The sequence below is a fragment of the Drosophila subobscura genome, chromosome E, assembly GCF_008121235.1.
Source record: "Drosophila subobscura isolate 14011-0131.10 chromosome E, UCBerk_Dsub_1.0, whole genome shotgun sequence".
NCBI lineage: Eukaryota > Metazoa > Arthropoda > Insecta > Diptera > Drosophilidae > Drosophila > Drosophila subobscura.
Window position 1 is genome coordinate 1,862,582 of NC_048531.1, and position 21,032 is coordinate 1,883,613.

General features: G+C 44.4%; 1 protein-coding gene across 1 annotated transcript in view; it reads right to left on the reverse strand.

Annotated features, from left to right (window-relative positions):
- Window positions 1–14,758, reverse strand: part of LOC117890967 (mucin-17) — a 32,067-nt gene extending 17,309 nt beyond the window's left edge. Inside the window, exons 1-2 of the mRNA XM_034796106.1 lie at window positions 14,520–14,758; window positions 5,997–6,046 (exon numbers count right to left, since the gene is read on the reverse strand). The gene's annotated coding sequence lies outside the window, so the exon portion shown is untranslated. The remainder of the gene's footprint in view (window positions 1–5,996; window positions 6,047–14,519) is intronic.
- Window positions 14,759–21,032: the final 6,274 nt, after the last annotated feature.

Consider the following 21,032-nt stretch of genomic DNA (forward strand, 5'->3'; position numbering starts at 1 on the left):
CACATAGCCAGAGCAGGTGCAGGTGCTGGCGCCGTCATTTTGAGTTTTTGCTGCTACACTTTTGCCGCTGCTGCACTCCTCACAGTCTCTCAGGCCGAGACTGAGACTGAGATGCAGGGCCCGGCTGCTGTTGACACAGTTAAACGGTGGCCCATTTATTATGCGAATTTATTGTGCCACAGACAGGAACTTGGGCAAACTAGTATTCTGACCGCACTTGGGCCTAAAGTTTGCTGCCAAAAATGTCTGGATAACTCAATTAAGGCGCTATCGCTGCGGTCTGCGCCTGTGCCTGTCCCAGTGGGTGTGTCCCCCTCGTATCCTTGTGGCCTCAGGTGTGTGTACAAGTTTATGAACTTTGCAGCAGGAAATGCACACACACACTAGCACACTAACACACAGGTTAGGCAAACACGCAATGCATTTTCGCACTCACGCAAATTACCAAATAAGCGACGTGCGAATTTGTGTGTCTGTATGTGTTTGCTATTACTACGTGCATACATACATACATATGTACATACATATGCACGTACATACGCGTGAAGCTGTGTGGATGTTTTTATGTATGTGCGTGTGGTCGCCAGCAGCGCTCAAAGTTTACCTTTGGTTTTTGGTGCAAATTTGATTTGGTTGTCGCTGCCTCTCACGTTGCAACGCGTTGCTGCTGCTGCTGCTGCTGCTCCTGCTGTCTGTGGCACGGAACTTTAACTTGCATTTCAGTGCCTGGCAAGCGTGATTTTCGGGGTTACGCAGCGTTGCACGTACTTCACTGCGTACTTCGCGTGGATCTGTGTACACACTCACACACACACAAGGTTACTTCACAGGTACATAGTTAATTTGAACAACAATGCGCTGGTGTTTGATGTTGCCCTATATGTGCATCTTTGCCATTAAGTGGCGCAAAGAGTTGGTGTGGGACCGCTAACAGCTACTAAAAACTCAATTACCATTCAGCCCCAGCCCCATTCCCAACCCCAGCCACAAACACAGTCCCAGCCACACTAGCCGACTAGTGGGGAAAATTTAGAAGCAGTGGGGTAAAATTGAAAATTTTGACATAGAAACTCAAATTTCTAGATGTGAGTGGAAAAGTCAATGGTGGAGTTGCTAGAGGTAGCCTTTATGCATTGTCAGATATAGAACGAGAAGGGACGTGTGAGACGCTTCTTACGCGTCACAACTTTTATACCCGGCACTCAGTACTACATCTGCACCTTAGCGGCTATTTTTTCTTCATCTGTCATCTACATCAACAACACTACTCACGCCAACACGCTCCTTTAGCTCGCCACTTTCCCCTAGAGCAACACGCTGCAGAGTCAGGGCAGAGACGCGGCAGAAGCAGAGACGTGTGAGAGGCAAAGGCCACAAACCTTGCGAATCAGAGTGTGAATGAGAGAATGTGTAAAAAACAAATATAAGCTGCGGGACGGGGTGGGTTTGGCCACAGCAAATTAATTTCTTCATTGTGGCTATAATAATGCTCCAATCGAATCCCAATTCCCTACGTCATTCCCTACGGAATGGCGTTTTTATTTTTCTTTTGTATCAAAATTGTAGATTTGGGAGGTTTTCGCACTTTTGCGGGGGTGGAAGGGGGCGTGGCTCATTTTTGAAATACACTTGTAACAGTGTGAGCACACAGAAGTATGGATGCAAAATTTGGTGGTTCTAGCTTTTATGGTCTCTGAGATCCAGGCGCTCAACAAGACGGACGGAGAGACGGACAGACAGACATGGCTCAATCGACTCGGCTATTGATGCTGATCAAGAATATATATACTTTATGGGGTCGGAGACGTTTCCTTCTGTGCGTTACATACATTCACTTTGTGCACAAATACAATATACCATATTTACTCTTCGAGTACCGGGTATAAAAAGGAATTAGATTGAGCTCAGTGTAAATGGGATTACAGTAATTTCATATTTAGGTGCTCTTCTGGGCACCGCACCCACTTCCAAGAAGTTTTCTCATGCCTGGTCGAGCATATTATGCATTTTGGGGGTTGCATCAAAATGCTGTAGCAGCAGCTGCTCTTACCTTTCCCCCCCTTTCAGACCTTTTAGCACATGTATGTACATATGTATGTATGTATGTAATTGTGAATTAACACCCTGCTGTATGGATTCCCATCATATGCCAGAATAGATAAGCTTTCGAAGGAATATTATGGACACACAAACATTTGTACATATGCATGCTTGTATGTACATACATATTTACATATGTAGGTACAATATGCCAGCGGCCGATATGAAATTTCAATTCAAATTCATAAGCAAAAACTTTGGCGCATGCGAAACTCAAATTCAAACAAAGGCGCTTTAAATCGCTGTTAAAACTCTCTTTAAGCCAGAAGCACTTCAGAGCCGAGCTGATCTGACCCACATGCCACGCCCCTGGCGATGTACATATGTATGCACGTATGTACATACATATGTATGCACGTATGTACATACATATGTATGTATGTATGTCTGTTTGTGTATAAGACATGTACTCGTAAGAGTTGAAGGGTGGGAGAAGCAGAGCCATAAGTTGCAGCAGGAGGAGGACCAGTCAAGGACCAAAGAGCAGAGAGCACTGGGTAATATTTTGGCAACATTTTGTGTGCGCGCATTAATTTATGCAAATAGTTGAAAAATATTAATGGCTGCCAGCAGCTGCTATGGCTACAAAAACATACGTACATGTACTAGCAGTAGTACATGCTTACAGCTGCAAGCGGAGTGGGAACTAGGGGGCAGTAAATTGAACATTTAGCGAGGGGCAGCAACAGTTTCGCAGCACAGCAGCGGGGGACTTAAATATGTATGCCTTTAAAAACTTGGACAATTTCCGTTACATTATGGCGCATAAAGGCCAATAAGCCACACACACTAACACAGGACCAAAACTAAAAGCAATCGGCCACTGCCAAGAGCGTGCAGCACTCACACACACACACACACACACACACACAGTCACAGAAATATGTAAACAAAATGGCGCACAAGAAATAAACTTATGGCGCACTTCCGCCAATAGTCAAACATTTTATTTCATTTTCTGAACCAGACTCGACTCTCGACTCTTGACTCTCCTCTATCCCGTTCTCCTTTTCTCTGTGTATTTGTGTATTTGTGCGCTTGCCATCAAAAATGGGCAAAGAGCAGTTCGAGAATTAAAATGAAACAAAACGGAAATGCTACAGAAATCAACCAACTGGCATAAACTTTGCGACCCTCGTTCCCTCCAACTCCGGCAGGACCGGGTGGGCAGTGGGCACGGACGCCGGACAAATCAAGAAAAAAATGTTTGTACTGTTGTAGCTGGATGCGGAAAACGTACATTTCCCGTGCTCCAAAAAGGGGCAACGAATCCCGAGCCAACTGCAGAGCAGTGTCAATAATGGTCAATAACAGAGCCGTTCCTAATAGCTTCATTAGCCCGGATCCGCGGCTTGAGTGTGCCAAATACTCGACTTTTGCCTCCTAACTATTTTGTTTCTCTGTTCTTTTTTCCCTCCCGCTGATCCAATCAAAGTCTATGGAAAGGTCGGGATTTCTATATTTTTTCGATCGGCTGCAGAAAAGTTTTCCGTCAAAGAATTCAACGCAAATTCGAAATTGTTTGCCCAAAAAAGAAATACAGAAAAATATTCACAGAGCTATTTACTTTTTGTTACTCGGCCAGAAGTTCAATTCGGTTTCATTATTGAATGAGAAAAAACTATTTGATTGAGATAAAAAAATGCCATATTGACTGAATGGGTAGACTTTCGAAAGGAGAAAATAACGGTAATAATAATGGGAACATTAATGGGAATAGTAATGGTAATAATAATGTTTTTTTAAGCGTGTGAGTATATCCTGTGTTAAACCTGATTTGGCATTAATTAAACTTGGATTTCTAAAATGTAATTAACAATGTTAGAGGGTGTATTATGACGTAATAAAAGGATAATCCTTTTAATAATATTCTTAAACACCAAATGCAGTAGATCAGTCATCTTCAATACTTGAATTTTAAAACTAACCAATTGCATTCTCCATTCCACCCACGTCGCGAGTCCCGATGCCGTCTCTTTGTTGAGCCAGGCGAGCGGAAAAGCGCTGCGGCTCAGCCCCTCAGACTGGACCTTATTTGAAAGAGTCCTCTACATATATACATACATACATACATGCATACATATATATATATATATATGTATATACATATATATCTATACCCTCTATGTACAAGTGCATTCGGTACATTTCAATCCCATTGCTGTCTACCGAAGGGCGGTTTTTACATGCAAACAAATGGACAGTTGAACTCTAAAAAGTTGGTATCGCGGAGTATGGACGTAGTGGTTTAGACTCTATGCTATAGAGCAATGACAGCCACCATTCTGTGTTTGTTTTTGGTCGACGCACATCAAAGTACGAGTATCTGAAAAGTGACATGTGCTCGACCCCGCTCCGCTGTTCGCCTGCTCTCCCGGTTGCCCTTAGCGGCTTAAAAGCTCAATGAGCAAAAATTGTTTGATTTTCCCTAACATTTCATTTGGCAGCTCGCCCTGCGATTGTTGTTGTAGATGCTGCTGTTGTTGCTATTGCCATTGATGTTGCTGCAGGACAGATACTCGTACTCTCCATAAAGTCCATGCCGTTTCTGTGTATATATTTGATTTTATTTGCATTTCGTGGCAGTAAGCGTAAGCTGGCAGCCCGTGTACTTTTGTCGTTGACATTCGAAATAATTTGGTTGGCAGTCCTCGTGTTCGTTGCTTTTCAATAAAATTTTTCCAAGTTTTGGCAGTTTGAATTAGCAATAAATTTCACTTTTCCACATGTCAAACCTGCATACCCATTTAGGCATGCTGATGCACTGGGGCATTGATGCACTGGGGCATGCAGTCTCTCTCTCTCCCATTCCCTTTTAGTGTTTGGATGTGTTTGGGTCCTGGACCCTGGAACCAGATATGTGTTTACCAGTGTGCGGCAAAAACCATACAGTTACTAGGCAATTTTAAACGAGTAGGAACGTTTGTGAAATGCTTCGTGCCCTAGAGGATTTTATCGAATTTAATACTTTACATTTTGATCTTAACTCCTGATAGTCTGATAGTTATTACCATCATCTACGAAATTGTGTTTTTAGTTTTTTCGTATCTGCAAAAATGTTAAAATGAGAGATTTCGCCCTTTGTGGGGCAAGAGAGGGCTGGCGAAAATTTTGAAAAAAACTTGATTCAGTGTGATTTTATATGAGTCTTAATTTGGAAACTCTCCCTCTTAAAGTCTCCTAGAAACAGGCGTCAAACAAGACGGACAGACAGACGGACAGACAGACGGAAAGGCAGACAGACAGATATAGGCTCGGCCATTGATGCTGCTCAAGTCTATATTCTCTTTGTAGGGTCGTAAACGTTTCCTTCTGTGCGTTACATATGTATGTACATGTACAAATGTATACTACTACTTTCGCCCACAAATACAATATACCCTATCTACTCTTCGAGTACCGGGTATGAAAAACCTTCAGGGGGGTTTATGCAAATCCCCTAAACATCTGCCATTTTCCCCAAAATCTAAACGGATATAACTGAAAAATCGCACTGAGCACTGCTAAATATAATTCAAATGTTTGTGCTTTATTACAGCTGTTATAGAAATAAAAGTATTTTCTTTTTAAGGGGAAGTTGAATTATCTTAAAGTCAATGCTAAATGTTGTTTGGATTATTATAATGCATTTATTTGATTTTATACGTATATTGTTAAATAATATTCCTTATATTGATAAGTCTTGCATTAAGCTGTCTCAAAATATATCTAAAATCCAAGTTCTGCGTTTACTTTTGAATTTATTATGAATGAATTTACTGAATCGACAGCCGATTGTGTTGGTGTAGAAAAATACTTACTGAAAGGCCGAAAGACCGAAAGACGCATAAAATGATTATTCTAATTACATTTGACAGCTTTTAAAATTCAGCATGAAACTCTGTGTTAGCACTCACCAAATAAGTCTAGTCCGCTAGCCGCGCATTCATCTCTACAAGGGGGATACCTGCAAAGGTTTGAAGGTGTGTGTGGGAGTTGGGGGTGAGTAAATTAATTAAGTGGAATATAAGTAATTTGCAGTGAATAAGTATGTTTTGCGGCTGCTTAACATAATTAGGCCCTGTCAATTGGCGCTGCACGTGCCAATCGATGGTCTGCCGTTGTCTGCTGTCGCCTCATTGGCATGGCAATTAAAATTTAATTGCTTCACTTTCCCAAAAATGTAAAAAAAAGAGCGGAAAGCAGATGAATGAAAGCATCGGTGGGGAGTAGAGTTGGTGGAAGTGCCGGCGGAAATGCGGCCCTGCTGGGTCGTTGCTAATTGAAGTTCAATAAAGGAATGACCAAAAGTTAATAATGACGTTAACAAAGCCAGGGGCACAAAAGGTGGGCGGCAGTAAAATCGCATTTGCCTGCGGCATTCTTCGGAGCAAACGAAAGCGTCAAATCTTTTATTTAAAATTCAACTTGTGTACAAGAAAAGGCATCGCAAAAAGTAAGCAACAAAATTACATGAATTGAAATACTTAAGTTGCTCCGGCATGGCCGAGAGATTGATTTCAAGCCAAAAATGAAAGAAGGGAGCCCCAAAGCAGAAATAAAACGGCCAGACACTGTTGCTGCCGTTGTTTCTGGGGGACCAACATGTTCCAATACCTGACTGCCAACAAAACAAGCCCCTGGCCAAAAAAAAAAACAAAAACCAAAAACACAAAAAACCAAAAATAAACCGAAAACAACAGCAACATGAACTTGATGCCAAACCAGAAGCCACGACTGGAGCTGGAGCTGAGGCTGAGGCTGGATCTGGAGCTGGCATGCTGCGAATGTAGGTCACCTGAATGCGTAGCTTTCAATTTTATAACGTTACCAAAAATCATCTCTCAATTTTGTGTGCGTGTGTGTCTTTGTGTCCAGGTCTGGATACCCGGCATTCGCAAATAACTTGGGAGGGAATATGGTTTTCGGTGTGGTGGCTCCAGTCGGAAGAAGGAAGTCTTTCCTGTTTACAGAACATTAAAATCTCGGAGAGCAATCCAAGTCTGTTGGCTACTCGTATACTAATTGTACGCTTAGTTGTTGCTGTTAAAATCAATTGTTCTTTACATATTTATAATAATATTTGGTGAGTATAATATACGTTTGCTGCACATAGACATACTAGAATGAGGTGCGAGGTTACTTTTATAATTTTACAGAAAATTGTGAGTCCCACGGTCAACAATTATGAACTTGTGAAAAATAAAAAAGGGTCGAAATTTGCAGCCGGATTTCAGCAAAGGCCCCACTGTGCGTGGGGCTACTTTTGATTCAGCGGCTCAAATACAAACATACTGTGCAAGTTTCTTTTTGTTTTCTTTCCCGAACTGCCTCCCTTGCCTGTGCGCCACTTTGGGGACCCTGTCGACTCTTTAGTTCTCCTCTACCATTGTTCTGAGTGTAAGTCCAACCAAGTGCCCTTGTCGACGTCACGAACTCTCGATGGCTGAGAGATGCAGCCAGATGCAATACGACACATGTTGATCGGCTTCTGCATTGTTTGCGGTCCGCTAAGCTGCTACTAATTACGGTGCTTACAGCCCTCAAGAGCACAGTCTCTCAAAGCGCGTCAAAATATACACCACAGCGCAGGCATTTGAAGTCGCCAGCCACCAGCCGCCAGAGGAAGACGTCGAGAGGAAACCCAAGACGTCGAGAGGAGCTCTAGCAATCAACTTGAGCCGCTTGGGCCCACTCGAGAGCAGACGATGAATGGGGAAGCAAACAAAGCGCTATAAAGTACAACAACCACAGAAACCCGCACAAATATGCCAATAACCTATTGATGTGTTCGATACGCTTTTTATTATGTCCATTGTACATTGATATTCTACAGCGGCAAAAATGAAAGTTTCTTGCCCGAGCTAGAGGGAGAAGCAAAGCGACGGAATAGTAAACGTTGGAGAGAGGTGCGGAAACGGGAGATTTTCATGTTTTGGTCACGCACGGTAAATCGGCAGAAGCCGAAGCAGAAGCAGAAGCAGATGCCTGGCCTAGACATGCTCTTGAAGAGGTCGCTAAGAGGCGGCTAAGAGTCGCAGACTCATCGCTCAGGTGAAAAGAAGTTAATGCCAAAAATTGCAATATCATGTTACTTGGCGCAGGCGTTTTGGCCAAAGTGAGAGCAAAATCATCAGCGATCTGTGTCTGTTTGTCCGTCTGTCTATCTGTGTGCTGGCTGCTAATGGAGCCGGACTGCGGTGGACAACCTACTGACACTTTGACCGATTTTTAGCATACTAAATATAGTAATTTTGTCATTATGGTTTATTATGCGCCTTTCGCCAGCTGCCATGGCAGCCAGTCATCGCCACCAATGTTTCAGTTTCCGTCTGTATATCTGTTTCTGCTTTTTTTTTACCTTCTGCATGCCAAGTCATTCAATTTGTGCCCGTTTCGAGCTGCATTCTTGACGGCTTTGGAGCAGCCATAATTGAGACATCAATCTAGCGGAGAGGCTGGCACTTGATTCTCATCCATAAAAATGGTTGATTGCATATATGCCAATATTGCTCATCGTTTCGGATGTGCTAATTGAAATGAAATTCAATCAATGGGAAACTTTTTGACCCATTTCCATACAGCTGCTGCTGCGCTGCTCTTCTTTTCCCTGCCTTTCTTTTAGTTTCTTTTCTTTTCTTTGAGCACTCTAACAGCAGACACAACAAAGAGTGACAGGGGAAACAGGTTCTTGTGCTAAGTATATATGCTAATGACACTTACTTTTCGGTTATTGGTCTCTGGTATTTCGGTCAAAGTTATTAACTAAGCCGATGCTCAGCTGACGCTTCATTGGCTTTGTAAGCCGCGGGTGTGTACCAATCTAATACTCGGACAACCCATTATCTGCCAGTACGAGTAATGTGTCCAAACTGAGAGGCCAAGACCCGATTGTGTGCTCGTTAAGCATGGAATTACACAAGTCTCGAGACGGATCAAAACACGCATATTTCTAGTGTGTATAATTGGGACTGGGGCGACCTTAGATCTGAGATTTGGTCTGTCAAATTGACTCGTAAATAGAGCACTAATTGGTAAGGGGATCGCTCTCGAGTGCAGCGACATCATCAATGCAGCAGTGGAGTGTACTATGTATGTATATACAAGTATACTTATTATACCAAAGCCGAAAACGAAACAAAAACTTTTCACAAACCCATAAATATGCAGAGCGGAGAGGTGGTGTTTACCGTCATTACAAAAGTTTTACATTTTTGTATGCTACTTAGGAGTTTTTTTGTGTTGCCTTTTATGAGAGCCGCAGCTCCTTCGCCTTCGCCTTCGCATTTTCCTTCTCCTCGTTGGCCTTCTGCTGCCAAAGCTGCTCCTCGGGTCTCCTTTCAACGGAACATGCTTAGGAGCGGTCGCACACTTTGTGGCTCCCATGAAATTTTTCCACTCTTCGGGAAAAGTGCAATAAATCATAATTTGCTACTTTTTCTAATGGATTATGGCAGTGGCAAGGGCAGCAAGCATATTGTTAGCGGCCGCTCGGAAAAGCTCTTAAGTGCTGATTGACCAACTCATGAATGCGATGGTCGTCGGATCCTGCCACTAAATGCATCGCTCAAAGGGTCAACAAATTAATCATCCCGGATGAGTTGAGTGCTATCTCTGACATGCACCGCTTGTAGCAAATGAAATTCTCAATTAATGCTTTAAAGTCGGGTGCACAAGAGCGAATAATATTTGCACAATTTGATTAATTACATTTTCCGATACTTTTTGCCTCGACCTCCCTCCCTTCCTCCATCCATCTGATTGTTTGCGTTTTGTTCGTGTGATACGAATGGAAATGGAAATGGCAATGGCAATTCAATTTGTATTTTGTGAAAGTGATTGCATAAATGCTGATAAAGAAAATCGCAAAAACGTTCATCGAATTTTCTGTTGTCCGAGGAGGCATGCGTATTGTTATTATTAATATATTATTGTAAGCCATATAGCATTTTTACAATGCAATGAATACTCTATGCTATGCTATGCTATGCTATGCCCCCCTCTTAATGTGATACAAAATAAATTGCGGCATTCAACCAGCGATTGTGTGTTCGATGGGCGTTGATGATGAAATGTGGCCTGTGGTTACTGGGGCTGGCTTGTGGGGCTTGTGGGGCTTGTGGGACGCTTGGGATGAGTGCGACAGATGAATAAGCCGCTTAATTAGGCTTAATAACTCAGTTAACAGAAGTGCTACACCCACTGAAGGTCAGATGCGCCATAGCATCTCGAGTCTTGTCCACCGATTACAAAATGCAAAACACAATCTGTCTGTCAGTGCGTCAGTGTGTCAGGTCTATCTGTCTGTCTGTCTTTCTGCTTGTTTTCTTGTGTTTGGTAGCTTTTGTTTGTTTGTTTGGGCAGGGCCATGGGTCAAGTCTCATAATTTGAGGCATAAAGAATTTATGTAGCCGAGGAGCTCTTGTTTCCCGGCCGAAAAGGGATGGACTTGGTTCCAGCCGAGCATGAATTCCCCAGTGACCTATTACCCCATGGCAAACTATGACAGCCAACTGCCAAATGTGTCAAAAGTTCAAAGTCATCCGGCCCGTCGGTGGGGTTGGGCTTGCGAAAAGGGTTCCTTCGGCAGTGTGGTAGTCGGTAGTGGTAGTCGGTAGTCCGACAGCAGAGACTGCCATAATATTAACACAGATGCGCATGAGTTATTCCGAATCTCCACTTGTACTACACAAATGAAATTATTATGGGACAACAAAGGCGGGTCAACCGCTTCCACCTCTCTGGTTCTGTTTATGGTGCTCCTTCGCCGTTCGTGTCTCGCGTCACGTTGCCAGCTCTGGGCCAGCTAAAGGCCAAGCCGTCTAGAAGCAGAACTTGGCAATGCACGCAACTCGAGCTCCCCTCGACCAATCCAATATATAAATTAAATTAAAAATTCCGCAGCGCCAAGTGGGAAGCTGGCAAGGGGCTCGGGGTCTGGCTCACCGTCGCGTCGCGTCGTTAGCCGAGCAACTGTGAAAAATGTTTATTAATAAATTTGCAATGAACAAAGTAAAATATTTCACTCCCATGATTGCACAACTCTGGCTGACTGGCTCACCGAAAGTTCCCATGACATGTGCCACATATCGGGGGTGTGCAATGGGTGTACTAGTACTCGTACTGCCAGCAATATGGCCACAAGTCCACGTCAGGCCATGACGTGGATGCCTCTGCATTTTGCTGTTTTGACTCCCACTCAGACTCCTACTCAGCCGTGTTCCAACCGAAGCCCAAATACTCGGTAACTAGCGTCAAAAACTTTCAAATGCTTTCAAATTAACCTGTCTCTATGTGTGTACCCTAAAGCCGTGCAACCGACGCTCAAGAACACACTTTCATTGCCTGCAAAGCTGCAGGTGACTACAAAATTTGCCACGGGAAATTGCTCCGTAACAAGCATCAGAAGGCTGCAGCAAAGGGATGTCTGCGCTGCCTGCTGGATGAAACTTCTGAAACTAGGGGCCAAATTAATGCCTGAAATGTGAAGCGAGAGTGAGGGGAATGAGAAATCCTATTATCCCGAATAATTACTGAGATTTGTGTTTAATTTCCATTTGAATAATGTTTCCATATTCAATTACAAATTAAATTGAACCCGCATAAGATTATTAGATCCAGCAGCAAGAGAGGAGAGCCTCATTCAGCGATATTTGCATTGTCTTTGGCCGAAGTTAAACATTGTTCTGCAGTTGCAATCGCTGGCTTCTTGCTGGCCTACACAATCTACATCTGAATCTGAATCTTAGCGGAGAGTGGCACTGGGCCTGGAACTGGAGCAACTTTTGCTGTGCAACTTCGATGGCAGCAACAATTTTCTTTTTCTTCATTAAAAGCAATCTTATTTATTAGTTTGGCATGCACAGTAGCAAAAAAGGGGAAAAGATAAAGCCACAGAGACAGAAAAAGACTCAAATAAAGATACAGATACAGATGCAGTGTCTAAGCCAAGCCCATTTATATGGCTGTGTGCGTGTGCTGTGTTCTGGCTCTATAATTGGCGAAAATTATTTAATTATTATTAAGTGCTGTATCCTCAGAATCAGAGCCAGAAACGGAGACGAAGCTAGAGCCAGAGCTGGAGCTGGAGCTGGAGCCAAGCGAAGTTCTCCTGACTTTGGCCAGAGTTTTGTTTGTCGTCGTTTGAGCAAACTTTTGCCTGCCACCAACGAGACTATTCATTTCAGTTGCAATTTCTTCGAGTTTTGTTGTGCTGCAGTTCCAATGCCATAATTAGACAGAAATCTAATTTGGTAATCGCACATACACAGCACACGGCCGCATCGTATGCAAACCTTCCAACGAAGAGCCCGCCCGCACTGTCTTGGTTTTGGATTTTGGTCTTATGCTTGCCATTCGCTGAGTACTAACATTCATCCCCACCACCCCCCCACCGCAGGGAGGCATGTAATTAGTTTGTGGCGCGCATTGTTGTTGACAGATGATGCCACTGCTGATGCTGATGCTGCTGCTGATGTTGCTGCTGCTGCACTGCCTCCGTTTGTTAACTTGATTAATTAAAATGCAGCAGTTTTTAATGGTGCTGGCGTGCTCATTCGCCATAAGCTGACTCTGTGCAAGTTTATCAGCTGCTTATGCAAGAGCTCAGCCAAGTCTTGGCTCATACTGGCACTAGGCCAGGAAGTAGGGACAGAGAGCAAGCCAAGGAAGGAGGACCATGCCTGATCTTGGCTAAGTTATGATTGCCAAAGTGTCAGATGAGACGGAACGCCATGCTGAGGCCTCTCAGCTTCTCAGTCCTCGAACAGTTGAGAGCTCATTTGGGTTGGGTTGGGTTCGGTTCGGCCTGCAGCAGTAGTTCATGAAAGGGGAGGCGAGACCGCGACTAATTGGGCCAGGCCAAAAGGAAGTGGGCTGGAACGCAGAGTGAACGCATCTATAATTTCTAAATCATCTCAGCTCCGCAGCAGCTGATTGTTGCTGCCGTGGAATCTCTTGTTTGCAAAGAAGTACCAAAGTGAACGCAAATGGATGAGAGACTGAGGCTGCGAGTGACTGCGAGACCAAAGCTGGGACTGAGCCATTGGAGTCACGCTGCTTTATTTATTTAACCGCAACAGTAACAGCAACCGCAATAAGAACAACGGCAACTGTGGATGTGGATGTGGATGCAACTGTAGTAACTGCACTAATCTCAGCCAGCTAGTGGCTGGGGCAGGCACTGGGACTGCCACTGCCACTGCCACTGCGACTGAGTAAAATGCTATTTAGAAAGTAACTCAAAGTGTTCTGCATTTTGTGCACTGGCGGCTGTCGGCTTAAGTCTCTTACCAGGCTCTGGCTCTGGCACTGGCCATGGACAGAGCTGAGTATAATGTCCACCGACGGACAGCTGGCAGTGGGATTGGGATTGGGAATGGTGGCAGGATGCTTGCATAAATATAAAACAGATTGCCGCATTGTTTGCCAAGCTTTCCACCGTTGTTGCTGTTGCTGTTGTTCTTTGTCGTTTCAAGGGGAAGGGGAAGGGGGTCATAATGCAATCTAGAAGGGAGTCAAGTCGGTTTATGTTTGTTTGGGGTTTAGTTTTTAGTAGTTCATTAAAATCACATTGCCGCTGTTCGCTCTGTACCGGGTAACGCCCGTTTCGACATCAACTTGCCTCTGGACAAGAGTCGGAGAACAGTTCTCGGCCTCGGGCCTGTGGCCTGTCCATTGCTTCATGTAAACTTGACCAAATGTAGTCGAGGCATTTCAACTTGTTTCCAGTTACACGTGTGTGGTATCTGTCTCTCTCCCTCTCCCTCTCCCTCTCTGAATGTGTGTTTGTGTATATTGTGTGTGTGTATCTGTGTGTGGTACTTGTTTTTGCTGCACTTGTTGTTGCTGCTGCTGCTGCCGTTGACTTTTTACGCGCCTGCCCCGTGGTCTTGTTGCTCCCCGCTTTGTCTTACTTTGGGTTGGTTTTGGTTTTGGCTTGGTTCTGGCTTGGAGACTGCCACAGCCGCTGCCTCATTTCTTTTCCACTCCTTTTCCTTAATTAAATACAAGTTTTCATTTCATTCTTTCACTTATGTGTGGTCGCTGTGGCACCAGCAGCAGCGTCTCAACAGATACCAGATCAGATAAAATCATCCAATTAAGGTGGCCAATGCCATTATGCACTATGTATGAAAGGACATCGTAGCGCACCCATCCACACATAGAGGGAAACAGTTTAAAGCTTGTAAATATTTGTATGGTAATCCGCTTTGTCGACACTTGGCTGCGGATGTGGATGTGGACGTGGAGGTGGCAGTGAATGCGGATACGGATACAGGCCAGAGCTTGGCCCTGGCGTTGCAATGGCTGTGATTGCGGGCCAGGAGCTTTGGTTTGCCCCAGCACCCAACACCCAACACCCAACACTGACTGATGTCGCTTTAGTTGTTCCAACAACATTTTAAGCAAAGTTAATCCTGGCGGAATGCAAGGCTTACCTGTTGATGTCGCTGCTACGTGTTAGAGGAGAAGGAATTCATGAATGGGAAAAGCAGACAAATCCATAAACAATACGACAAGGACAGTCCTGCTGCAACGGGAACAACAGAAAGAATTTCGCGCGCGCTGAATATGAATATGGATGTCGATGTCGATGTCGCCGTGGATGCAAGTTTGGACCGTGCACCGTGCAACGTGCAACGCGCTGTTTGTTTGTTCGTGTCTCTGTTGTGGGTTTCACGTTCGATGCAATTCAATTCAACTGTTTTTGTTTCAACTCTTTTAATAACTGGCGATTTAATTAAAATCGTGCCACATTCGAATCACGGCTCATTGCACGCACAACTTTTGATGTCTGTAGACGAGCTTTATGTATAATCGCATCGCATGCGCATGGATTATATCCTTTAGTTTGTTTCAGCTTGGCTGTGGTTTTTTGTTCGCTTTTGGGTTCGTGGTGAATGGGTTGGTTAATGGATCGGTTCGTTAGGCACTGATTCTTCCGTTAAAACGCACCAAACGCTATAAGCGCTCACAGGGAACTGAACGTTGAGTTGGCGCTTCCAAAAGACTTTTAAACATGTTGCCAAGAAAGTCCAAGAAGTTGGCCACGAAAGAAAAGTAGAGGCTTCCAACCAAAGAGCTAACGCAAACACGGACAAACACACTCTCAAAGCACATAAATGGTCAAGACGCAGAGCAGCTTGCAAAGTGTGGACAGAGAGAAAGAGAGACCGAGCGATCGCGCGCTGGCTCGTAAGAGAGTTTGCCGGCTGCGCAAGCGCGCGCGCTCGTGCTGGCTCTGCTCTTAGAAAAGAGCGAGGTGCCAGCCACGATGCCGCAGATGCGGCAGATGAGGCAGATGTTGCAGTTCGAACAAGATCTGTAAGCCCACCGTCGAACCAGACCGAAAACGAACCAACTCAAAGCGGTAAAAAGTGAAACAGAAGTCGGTTCAGGTGTCAACTTGCCCAACATTCGCTGGTCATTCAATGGTCGTAGCCTTCGACAGCTAACTGTTAACTAATGATAGCCGTAGAATAGAAGCGCGCTCTGGGCCCCAAAATCTAAGCACAAATTAATTAACATTACAAAAGCCAAGTGGCTTGTGCAACCTCTTGCAGGCATGCAAATCGCGACGAACTCTGACATCCAGCTTATGAGGTTGTACCCTCACAGGCATCTTAAATATCAACAGCATTATCGGTCGGCCATTGAGCAATGCATCGAGAGAGACAGAGAGACAGAAAGACAGAAAGACTGTGGGACAGCTGGACAGATAGACAGTCCGCATAGCAAAACTGTCCAATTGAGAAAGGAAAGCACATTGAGATGCACACAACACACAATATTCGTCGAACAGCAGCGGCAACATAATTGGGCCTGGGAGAAATCTAGAACCAAGTAACAACTTCGAGCCAAGCAACGGCAACGCAACTGGCGTCTGTGGAGCACTTTCTTTGCCGTTTTCAATTTAATGCATAGTTACAGGAAGAAGCCACACACTACAATACACATACATATGAACATACAAACTAACGCTAACACATTGGGATACAGATGTGCAACTTATAGATACATTTCATTGCACCGCAACTGTGCCATGGTTATCCTCGTTGCTGCTGCTGCTGTGGCATTGTTGCTGCTCTATTTGTATTGCGACGACAATCAAGCCCATGTGCTGGAGAGTCTGGCACGTCTCGGCAACTACAAGTAACGCTGCAAATAGAGTTTCAGCTTCAGCTTCAGCATCAGCTACAGCTTTAGACACAGATGCAGATACAGACGCCACAAAGTTACAGATACACATGTTGTAAGTATGTGTGTGGATGGGGAATAGGAATAGATGGCTTTGCTAAATTACTAGCAACTTAAGCGCATCTGCGGTAAATTCAATTAAACAATTTAGCATTTCTGTTGATTTTGTTTTCTCTGTGAAAATAAGCAACATTTAGCAGGTCTCTGGATGTGCATCTGGATATGGTCAGATTGTGTGTGTGTGTGTGTCTGTCTTTGTCGCTACGACTGCTGGCGTATGTATGGAGTAGAGTGAAGTGGAGTGTGTATCGGTGTGTGCTCATCTAACCAAATGGAGAGTGTTGCTGCAGCTTTTACCTCTATTAACTTAGAATCAAGTGTTGTGCAAATATTTGTGTATCAACGTTTTTATTTAGCCTCCCTCCTGGCTTAAATATAATTTATCCTCCTTTTCCTAATACCATTTTCCTCTCTGGTCTCTGGTGAAATTTGGTGAATCGGAATATACTTGGCCCCGTGGCCAAGCACTTTCTGATACTTTCAATTTCCTCTTTAAACACACTCATCGACTAATTAAAATGAGTTATCCAGCATGTAGCGGCCACCATGTCAGAGCCCACCTAATGCAAATAAAATTAAATTTGCAAGTTCACTAATTGCAGCGGTGACCGGAGTACCGTACCAGTGTAGAGAAACGGAGAAAAGAAAAAATAGTCACTCGCAGGCGTTTCCAAGTTTGCGACCAATTTTAGATTGTACAATTTTTGTCTGTTTGAGACAGACGACGCGACGTCCTTGTGACCCACAGACGAGGCATGCATGCTGAAAATTGCGACACTCGATGCTTCGAAGCGATTTCCTCCGCCGGCTGTCGGCGATTCAAGTGCCAAAACACGAAAATATTAATATTATTTGAGTGTGATAAAACGAAACTTGAATGCTCTTTGGGGCAACAGAATTGCAGTTGAAGGAACCTTTTCCATTGATTAGAAGTATGAGATTACAAATTGTGGAATATCACATTGATATATCAACTAGTGAATTGTTGTGTATAATGGGAAGAGATGTGTCTTTTGATAACAGCCCCGATGAATTGATCATTTATCATTTGATTGAAGTTGCAATCGAGAAAAATCGAGGCTGTGTTCTGGTGAAAACTATTTCATTGATTACAGTCTACTGGTACTTGGCGAAGATTCCCATTGACATATTCACCAGCTTACAAACCAGTGCACTGGTTGGTATTCTCTTAGGGGCTTCTATGGGCGCAACTATGCCATTTGGCAATACCAGATTAATTTATCATTTATCAAGTGGTCATTGCAACAGAAACAGCAGCAGCAACAACACGAGTAACACCAACACGGTGGCACTCGCATTCAAATGTCGCGCTGTTTGAGTGTCGGCATTCGCTGGCCATCGATGACAGGCATAGGCATGCCACCAATGTTGTTGTTGGTGTGGTTGTTGTAGTTGCTGCTGCTGTTGCTAGAGCTCCTTTCTGGCGCTGCTGCTGGCGATTCAATTCGGCTGACCGTTTTACTAGCGCGCCTTTTGTAACATGCAACTTTTGGTTGGTTGGTTGGTTAGTTGGTTGGTTGGTGCTGGGATGGCTTCGGCTCCATTACGTCCATTTGGCCAGTCGCAGGCGCAGTCTCCCATGATGGCATGGCCTCTTACCTCTTCTACACGTTTGTTGGGCTAGTGAATTTTGACATTTTCAATTGTCATTTGTTGGTGTTGCTTCTCCTGCTGCTGTTTTAGCCGTTGATTTGCAGTTAATTTTTCATTCTGACATTTTCATTTGTCAATAATAACACATTGACGAGACTACTGCATTCTGACCCCGTTGCCTGCACCGCCAATTGGATTTTCGACCAAATGCCTGGCTGTCTGTCTGCCTGTTCATTTAAAATGCATTATCGATTTGGGTTGCACGGTTTTGTTTGCCCATTGGGTTGGTTCTCCAATTTGGTTGCGTTTCGAGTGACCCCCGAATGACAAATCAATTACGCGCCTTTGACTGCACCGTTATGCACATACATATGTAAATTTGTATGTATAAGGCAACTGTGACGATGCATCAACATCATCATCATGCAAGGGTTGGGGCCACGGGCACGGGCATGGGAACGGTAAACTTCTGAGTAAGCTGGAAATCAGCTTGATCATCATCGACATAGGCACCCTCAGCGTCTTCACAGTCAGTCGACACCCACATGCTAATGAGATGCTCAGCTGAACCTCTCACATAAATCCGCTTACGATAAATGCTCCTTAAGCAGGCAGCAACAGGCATCCATGCCTCCACACCGCCAGGCGGGGCATCGTTCAATGGAATTAATTTCCTGCAAGAATACGCGCTGAAGCAGAAGTGAAATGCACTTGTGCCTCCGACGCAGCTACACTCCAATACAACTTCAATCCCCATAGCGACGCGACGCGCAGACACTCGAGAGCACAGATACACAGATGCTCGCACATGTGCTCGGCACAGTGAGCTCTGCATCTATGGACAAATGGAGATGCTGACAGTGAGACTGTGAATGGAGTCGAGTCGATTGCTTGGCTGACTGATAATCGGGCTAACAATCTCTGGCCCCGGGGCAAGTGTTGCTGCCGCCGATTCTACTGTCGCCTCTGCTTCTGTTTCTGAGTCTGCCCCTGCCTCTGCCTCTGCTGCACATGCGCTCATCGTTGTTACAGTAAACTACTGAGACACGTCTAGCAGTTAAAAATGAAAAGCTGTTCCAGCTCCCGTTGCTGACTCTGTGGTCTGCATAAAGAAATAACAGTTAAATAAGCAAAAGTTTCCAACAGGCCCGCTCCACCTGAGCCTCACCAAGACCCACCTAGACTCATCGAGCCTCGCTCCGCCTCAGCCTCTGGCATTGCCTCGGAGTCGATTTGTGGGAGCGGGCACAGGGGTAGGATGGCCAAGAGGTCGGAGATTCAGATTCTGGGAGCTGGGAGCTGGGCCGGGCCTCATCCGAGCACGCATTTTACCGTTTCGGTCTCAGAATGGCCCGTTGCGTGTTTGGGCTATGGGCCTTAAATATTCCCCTATGAATATCCCACTTCTGTCTACGTTCTGGCTGTTTGTTTGCTTGCCACTTTTTGTTGGTGTTGTTGTTGCTGTTGCTGTTGCTGCATGTTTAACCGCAATCCTCTTGAATGCAGCAGAACAGAATGCTGCAAGAACAGGAGGGGGCACAGACAAATGAGAGAACTGTGCAACAATTGCAGGCGGGTTTCGTGTATTGGAAACATTTTTTAGGTTGCTGGGGGGTGGAAAATTCAAATAATTGCAAACTTGTATGCATACAATGAAGTAAAATGGCAGCACAAATCGATCAATTAAAATACACGCGTAATTGGGATGTTTCTAAAAAGAGGGAAAAATTAATTATAGTATAGGATAGTTGCCTATATATAGTCTATTCTATAGAATATAGTCCAGAGCCTGGACTTGGTTCCTTTTAGCTTTCAGAATAGGAAAGTCTTTGAGGGATTTCATTTGAATTCCGGTGATGATTTATCGCCGTCATGTATTGGCGCATAAATGAATTGGGACAGAGCCAGACCATAATTGTAGTGATTAAACAACAGCCACAGCCAGCTGGAAGAGGTGGAGGTATAACAGAATAATATGCCCAGCATAGTGGTAGTGATGGTGGTCAATAACCTTTGGACCAATAAATCAAAATTTGGCGTTTGCCTCAACTATAAATTAAATGCTACGAGCCCCATCGGGTCGATGCTAGCGGCATTGTATTCTAGTCCAGAACTGGACGATAAAAGCAAACAACTAAAATAATCGCTCGTAAATGCCTAGTGACAATAAAATTGATGATAAACCAAATTCAATTCTCGAACATTTCCATTTCCATTCCCAGTTTGTCAACAGAATTCAAACTGAACAGAATGGAGCAGAGCCAACAGACAGGCAAAATAATGCAAAACGAATCTGCCCCTGCGAATAGGGAGTTGGGTCCTTTAGGCACTCCTCTCTCCGCACTGCTTGCCCAGTGGGCCTACCGTCCCCTGTCCACTGTCCCTTGTCGTTAAAGTCGTTGTTGGTCTTTGTTGTCAATGTTGTGGGCAGGGAGTAGAGTCTTGTATAATGCTACTTGAACGTTAAATGAAATTAATCTGACGTTTGGCTTGATTGGTTCTCTAGAGGCCGCAGAGAATTACTGAACGAGCGGACATGCTGTCAGCAGTGGACTTTGACTATTTCACTTTATCATTCTAAAGGTAAACACGGTAGAACAATTGCCGAGGCGATTCGATCCGAACCGAGCCGTCCCCTGTCTAATGACAGTGCACTTTGGCTTTGGCCGCCTCTCAATCGAAATCAACTGTAATTACGAGCCTGCTGAAAACTCAAAACTGTACTTAATTTTCAATTTTCAATGGTAATCAATTTTGTAATTGAAGATTCGTTTAGAGGTTTCCATGGCTGCATGGCTTCATGGCTGCATGGCTGCCGTTGTTGCTGACGATGATACTCTTGCAGCAGGCAGGCCTTCGGACCATTGTCTCTGGAGTGGGGGGGCACCAGAATGTTCCGTTCAGCGGACAAATGGAATACTTGAAACGGAAAACTGTTAAGCCTTGTTCCATGCCTCTTTGGCTGTGTCTGCGCTACTCGACAGTTTTGTGCTTTTAATTCTTATTTAAAATTGCATGCTCATCTCTTAAGTGGGCATGCTGCATTTAATCTTATTTATTTATGTTCTCCCTGGCTCATT